This window comes from Oryx dammah, unplaced genomic scaffold (assembly GCF_014754425.2).
Source record: "Oryx dammah isolate SB20612 unplaced genomic scaffold, SCBI_Odam_1.1 HiC_scaffold_15, whole genome shotgun sequence".
Taxonomy (NCBI): Eukaryota; Metazoa; Chordata; class Mammalia; order Artiodactyla; family Bovidae; genus Oryx; species Oryx dammah.
Window position 1 is genome coordinate 44858750 of NW_024070199.1, and position 7843 is coordinate 44866592.

Sequence of the window (7843 nt, forward strand, 5' to 3'; positions counted from 1 at the left end):
CATATCTGCCACTGTATCTGCGAGACGGCCCTTCCGTGGCATTGCCTGCAGCCCCACTACTTTCTGGGAAAAGGGACAGCATGTGACAGTGTGTGACGGGCCCACGGGGTCCCACAGAATGGTGCTCGTGGTGTCCAAGCTCCTGGGCGGCACCAGGAGGGGGCTTCTTCTGGGCAGCGATTGAACTCCGTGGAAGCAGCTGCTCTGAGCTCTGCCAAGGTCAGATGGGACGGGATGGCCGTTTTGCAGGATGATTTAAGGGGAAACTTAAAAGCAACATCAGCTTCTCCTTTGAAGAAGTGGGCAGAGAGGGGTTTGGAGAAAGAATGCAGAGACTCCTTGGGTGGGGCCAGCCAGGCTCCTAAGCGCTGTGCGCGCACACTCAGTCTTGTCTCTTTGTGACCCCACGGAGTGTAGCCCGCCGGGCTTCTCTGTCCATGGTATTTCCCAGGCAGGAATGATGGAGTGGGTTGCTATTTCTTCCTCCAGGGGAAATTCCCTATTCAAGGATCGAACTTCTGCCTCCTGCCTCTCCTTTATTGCAGGAGAACTCTCTACCCACTGAGTCATCAGGGAAGCCTAAGGTCTGTGGTTTGTTAAAAAATATCTGCCCCACAGGATTCACAGTGTCCTTTGCAAAACGCCAATCATGGCTGGCTGTTGATCCCCTCTCTGGTCTCCCTTTTCCCTTTCTGAGGAAACTGCAGAGGTAGATCTGATGGAAATGTGCCCAGCCAGAACTCCTGACCTCCTGGCTGCTCTGGAATCCAGGGCATGTGACACTATTCTTGCCAAAGGGATGTAAGCAGAAGTCAGCTAGAGATTTCCCGCTCGGCTTTTGCTTTTCTGGTATCGGCATCATTGCCTCCCCCGCCCCCACCTCAAACGCTTTTCTTCCTCTTGGACCATGGGTTAAAGGCTGGAGGTGCAGCAGCCATTTTTGTCCATGAAGATGAGAGTTCAACCTCAGGAGACTGGAGTCGGAGGCATTTGGATATTGATGGCATACTGTCCCAACCCTTGCTGGGGGAGAAAACTAAACTCCATGGGTTAAGCCTCTGTTGGGAGTCTCAAACTCCTTCTGACTGCTGCATACATCTCCGTCTGGTGTATTCAGTTCAGTTCAGCTCAGTCGCTCAGTCGTGTCTGACTCTTTGTGACCCCATGGACGGCAGCATGCCAGGTCTCCCTGTCCATCGCCAACTCCCAGAGTTTACTCAAACTCATGTCCATTGAATCAGTGATGCCATCCAACCCTCTCATCCTCTGTCGTCCCCTTCTCCTCCTGCCTTCAATCTTTCCTAGCATCAGGGTCTTTTAAAATGAGTCAGTTCTTCACATCAAGTGGCCGAAGTATTGGAGTTTCAGCTTCAGCATCAGTCCTTCCAATGAATATTCAGGACTGATTTCCTTTAGGATGGACTGCTTGGATCTCCTTGCAGTCCAGGGGACTCTCAAGAGTCTTCTCCAGCACCACAGTTCAAAAGCATCAATTCTTCACTGTTCAACTTTCTTTATAGTCCAACTCTCACGTCCATACATGACCACAGGAAAAACCATAGCTTTGACTAGATGGACCTCTGTTGTCAAAGTAATGTCTCTGTTTTTTAATATGCTGTCTAGGTTTCCCTGGTGGCTCAGACGGTAAAGCATCTGTCTGCAATGCAGGAGACCCGGGTTTGATCCCCGGGTTGGGAAGGTCCTCTGGAGGAGGAAATGGCAGCCCACTCCAGTATTCTCTCCTGGAAAATCCCATGGTCGGCAGAGCCTGGTAGGCTATGGTCCCTGGGGTCGCAGTCGGATGCAACTGAGCGACTTCACTTTCACTTTGAGGTTGGTCATAACTTTGCTTCCGAGGAGCCAGCTTCTTTTAATTTCATGGCTGCAGTCACCATCTGCAGTGATTTTGGAGCCCCCGAAAGATAAAGTCAGCCACTGTTTCCATTGTTTCCCCATCTATTTGTCATGAAGTGATGGGACCAGATGCCATGATCTTAGTTTTCTGAATGCTGAATTTTAAGCCAACTTTTTCTATCTCCTCTTTTACCCTCATCAAGAGGCTCTTTAGTTCCTCTTTGCTTTCTGCCATAACAGTGGTATCATCTGCATTTCTGGGATGTTATTGATATTTCTCCTGGCAGTTTTGACTCCAGCTTGTGCTTCATCCAGTCCAGCATTTCACATGATGTACTCTGCATGTAAGTTAAATAAGCAGCGTGACAATATTCAGCCTTGATGCACTCCTTTCCCAATTTGGAACCAGTACCTAACATGTATTTCCTCCTGAGGCACCTTGCAGACTCCTGTGCTTAGCATCTCAGGACCAAGTCAGGGGAGGGTGGGGTGTGGCATTTTGAACAGCAATGTAATCAGCAAAAAACACAAAAATGGGCTAAGTAGACCACGAAAAGTGAAAGTCGCGTCCAACTCTTTGCGACCTCATGGACTATACAGTCCATGGAATTCTCTAGGCCAGAATACTGGAGTGGGTAGCCTTTCCCTTCTTCAGGGGATCTTCCCAACCCAGGAATCGAACCAGGGTCTCCTGCATTGCAGGTGGATTCTTTACCAACTCGGTTATGAGGGATACTAGTTTACAGTATGGGAGAGGAAACCAGAGGCAGATGGTGGCTTTGCTGGCCCTCGGCTGGGAACCTGTGTGCCTCAGGTAACTCAGATGCTTTATCGCTCTGCACACGTGTGCACATTTCATGAAAGTATTGGTCTTGTTGCACATTGACTTTGGGGATACAGGGACATTTCAGCACGTAGGTGAATTTGCAAACATGAAATCTGTGGATAATGAGAATGAGCCGTAGTTATCAAATGGGACCTCAGCAGCAAAGAGGAAAAAGAAGGAGCTGCTTGGAGACTGACCTTGGATAGAGAGAGAGGTCAGCAGAGACTCCTGGAGAAAGAGGAATTACAGCCAGAGTCTGAAGGTGGGGAGGAGTCAGCCTGTGAAAGCGGTGCAGGGTTCAACAGTGTCTTTTCTCAAGGTCAAGTTCAGAGTAGACACGGCTTCATTTAGCATAACCTTGGGGCAGAGGGATTTACCTCTGTCTTTTCTTTTGAGCTGCCATGTGGCAGGTCTTTTCTCTCTTTGGAGCTTCTTTTAGGTTGTTTATTTTTCTTGTCATTTTATTCTCTCTTCCTCGACTACTTTGAAACTTATAGATTCCGTTTCTATTCATTTAACAGTGACCCTGGAGACTTTTACCAGGTGTATTGAACTTTGACGTGTCTAATCACCCTTTTATACTCCTTCCACATGGAACAAGAGTTCAGAATACGTCACTCCCCTTCTGACTTACCGTGATGGTGTCATGCATTTTACGTCTAATTTTAACTTCCCCAAGTTAGACCTGACTTTCCTTGTTTTATGCAGTCAAAGTTTGTTCAGATTTACCCAGATATTCCCCATACACTTTGCTCATGATTTTTTTTTTTAATTTTGAATCTTCCTTCAGCAGCTATTCCCCTTTGGCCTGAAATATGTCTTCTGGGATCGCTTTTACTGGCAGCGTATTTGTGGCAAGCATCTACATTTTTTACTTGTCTAAAAATAAGTTGATCAACTTCTTCTCGCGTGGTCTGCACTTTTTGTGTGAAGATAGCCCTGCCCCAAGGCTATGAAAATGTTACTCTACAAAGTTCTCTGAAACTTTGATAGATTTGCTTCTCACATTGAATAGCAAATCCACCTGGAGCTGATTTTTGCGTGAGGTGTGAGGTAGGGGTCTGTGTCAACCATTAGTGTTCTCCAACCTAACATTTGTTGTTGTTGAGGCGCTAAAGTCATGTCTGACTCTTTTTGACCCCATGAACTGCAGCACACCAGGATGCCCTGTCCTTCACTATCTCCTGGAGTTTGCTCAAACTCGTGTCCATTGAGTCGGTGATGCCATCCAACCATCTCATCCTCTGTTGCCCCCTTCTCCTCCCGCCCTCAGTCTTTCCTAGCATGAGTCTTTTCCAATAAGTCAGCTCTTTGCATCAGGTGACCAGAGTATCAGAGCTTCAGCTTTAGCATCAGTCCTTCCAGTGACTATTCAGGGTTTATTTCTTTTAGGATTGACTGGTTTGATCTCCTTGCTGACTCCTCTCAAGCATCTCCAGCACCACAGTTCAAAAGCATCAATTCTTCCGTGCTCAGCCTTCTTTATGGTACAGCTTGCGCATCTGTACATGACCCCTGGAAAAAGCATAACTTTGACTATACAGACCTTCATTGGCAAAGTGATGTCTCTGCTTTTTAAACACGGTCTAGGTTTGCCATAGCTTTTCTTCCAACATTTAGTGGTCTAAATATTTCAGGTCCATGGTGGGGGTGCAAGTCCCCATGGAGATGTGTATCAAATATCTACACCATATAACAACTCACCACCAACATGGCTTAAAGCCACACCTGCTTATAAACTCCTAGTTCTTTTAGGCAGAGGTCCAGGTGGGTTTTGATGTGTTTTCTGCTCAGGTTCTCATAAGAGATCAGAGCTATGGGTCTCACCTGGAGGCTCTGGGGTGGAAGCCACTTCCAAGCTCACGTGGTTGTTGACAGAATTCAGTTCTTTGCAGTTACAGGACTGCGTCCCCCACCTTTTCTCACTGGCCGTCAGCCAGGGGTCACTGTGTGCCTTGGCTCCTAGGGGCGGCCCTCATTCTAGTCATGTCTCCCCTCTCTTACCCCCCACAGTGTGGCAGCTCTTCTATTCAAAGCTGGCAGGAGCATCTCACTCGTCTCTGCTGCCACAGCCTTGTACAGCATAACCTGCCCCTTTGTGGGAGTGACCATCTCATCACATCTGTGTTGGCCACAAACATGGGCATGCATGGAAGGGGCATCTCTCCCATCACACGTCACTTCCTGGGAGAAGCTCTAGGAGCCAAATGCGACATGTCTCGTGATCCTCCGTCTGCCTCCCTAATTGGAGAATACTTCTTTTCCAATCTTTATACATTTAACTTACTTTTTCTTGCTTCACTCTCCCTTAGAGCCTTTAGTACAACTGATCAGTTTGACTGCAATACTTTTAGAACTTACGTTCCTCAAAACACCATAAAAGGCACAAAAAGACAAATCGCAAACTTAGAGGAGAGACTGCAATGCATAGAAATGGCAATGAATTAGTATGAAGAAAAGGTCAGGTTTTAAAAAAATATTTTATTGAGGTACTTTGGCTGTGCTGGGTCTTAGTTGACGCGCAGGCTTGTCTCTCATTGCAGCGAGGGGGGACCACTCTCTAGTTTCAGTGTAGGACCGTCTTCCTGAGTGACTTCTTCTGTAGTGGAGCACAGGCTCTCAGCTGGTAAAGAATCCCGCCTGTAATGCAGGAGACCCGGGTTTGATCCCTGGGTTGGGAAGATCCCCTGGAGAAGGGAAGGGCTACCCACTCCAGCATTCTGGCCTAGAGAATTCCATGGACTGTACAGTCCACGGTGTCGCAAAGAGTCGGACACGACTGAGCGACTTTCACTCACTCTCAGGCTCTAGTTGCAGTGCGTGAGCTCTGGAGCACAGGCTCAGTGGTTGGGGTGCACAGGCTTAGATGCCCCTGGCACGTGGATCTTCGTGGACCAGGGATCGAACCCACATACCCCGAATTGGCAGGCGATCCTTTACCACTGAGCCACCAGGGAAGCTCCAAAAGGTAAGTTTTAAGATAGGGTTTAAGATAGGGTTTATTACGATTTAGGTATGGCAAGGTCAACCGACCAAGAGATGACTGCCGTTGGAAGTCGTGGAAGGATGCCATTGGAAGGATGGTTTGTCACTCACAGGTCTCAAGAGAAGGTAGCTACCACCCAGGGAAGGACCACTGCTGGTCAGGACGGGAGAACACGGTCACGAATGTTTATTGTGGGTTCCCCTGGAAGGAGTAGGTGAGACAAGGAAGCAGGTGGAGGGTGGGCAGGTGGGATGATTTCAGGCAGCTCTGGGGCACAGGGCCTGTCCTTTGTTGCCTGTCCTGGAGTGATCAGTGCAGGGGATGGTAGCCTTGAGTCTGGGAGCCCAGTGAAGAAGGTGGTCAGGTTTTAGGCTCTGGATGGTTGGCTTGTATTTGAGAAGCATGTTCACGGGTGATTCATTTGTCTCCTGTAGGCACTGGCTGACCCTGGGGGTGGCAGTCCGCCTAGGGTCAGGAATTCCCAGATGCCGACGCCTCAGCACACAGAAAACAAAAGGAGTGGTTAATATAATCACGCTCTGGCTCAATCATGTCTGACTCTTTGCGACCCTGTCGACTGTAGTCCACCAGGCTTCTCTGTGCATGGGATTCTCCAGGCAAGAATACTGGACAGGGCTGCCATTCTCTCTTCCAGAGGATCTTCCCGACCCAGAGATAGAACCCACGTCTCCTTCGTCTCCTGCCTTGCAGGCGGATTCTTTACTGGTGAGCCACTGGGGAAGCCTGGTTAATACAACGAAGAGCACCTAAAAAAATCATCGAGAGAGACAAACAGCCCTGTAAACCAAAAATTCAACTGTAACTTCACAGCAGAGGAAATCTAGTACAAGAACTAGAAACAAAGGTGCAAATTAAAACCGAAATATGGCACCAAAAAAAAAAGAAATCCCCTACATTTCTTATCCATCAGATGGGCAAACATTAGAAAGTGGCTGCTGGAGGTGGAACTTGGTGCCACCACTTTGGAAAACAAGTCGGCATTTTTATCACGAAGTTAAAGATATCTGTTCCCTTTAGCCAAGCACGTGCATTTGCAGATACATTCCCCAAAGGAAGCTCTAGCACATGTCTTTATTTAAATGCTTTTGGGTGAATGCATTACTTTAAGTAGTCATTCTGTTAGGGGAAGCACACTGATTGAAACCGTCCACCCTGGCCAGGCACCAAAATAACCATTTGCATGAGTTGTTTTATGACAGGAGATCCTGATAAGGAATACGGAACTAATAAGCCACCACCAACCGGAAGCGTTCAGGAAAGGTGTAAAGGAGACACCACGTGTCCGTCCACTTCCCAGAATCCCTCTCGCCAGCATCCATCTTGGCTGAGTGATGCGTGCGCCACCAGGAAAGACTCTGAATTAGAATGACTGGCCAAAGACCACCCGGAAACTAATCCCATCACCATAAAGCCCGACATTGTGAGCCACTCGGCAGAGCAGTTCTCCTGGGTTCTCTTACCCTCCTGCTCTCCACCCGGGCGCCCTTTCCCAGTAAAGTCTCTTGCATAGTCAGCACATGTGTCTCCTTGGACAATTCATTTCCCAGTGTTAGACAAGAGCCCAGTTTCGGGCCCTGGAAGGGGTCCCCCTTCCTGCAACAATTTTACTCCAACAACCTAGAGACGTGACCCTGGGGACATACCTGAGCCAGCCCATGGCCTGTTGAAACACTTGGGCTAGCCCATGGCTAGGGATACACCTGGGCCAGTCCACAGCCAGGACTGAGTCTATGTCCTGATGAAACACCGTGGCTAGCCCATGGCCTAAGGATACACCTGGGCCCACAGCCAGGGGACATAACTGAGCCAGCCTGAGCTGGCTTCTGTCCCTGATAACTGACATGTCACCCACTGGTGACAATGGAGACTCAGGAAGTGTGTGGACAGGAGCCTTCGGGTGGTTGTGAGAGTGTGGTGCTTCTGAGAGGACAGGAGATTCTCCCCAGGGCCACACCTTGGAGGCAGTGGGGCTCTTTCTTGTGGCTCAATTCAGTCTCAAGAGCCCATGAGTGTCCCCTAGTCCCCAGCCTGCCACCACCCCCCAGCATGAAGCCTGTTTCTGAGAGTCACACACTCACTCAAAAAAATAATTTTGCACAGCAGGCTTCCCCAATCCTTGTTCTCCACTATTTCCTTTTTTTTTTTTTTTTTTCCCT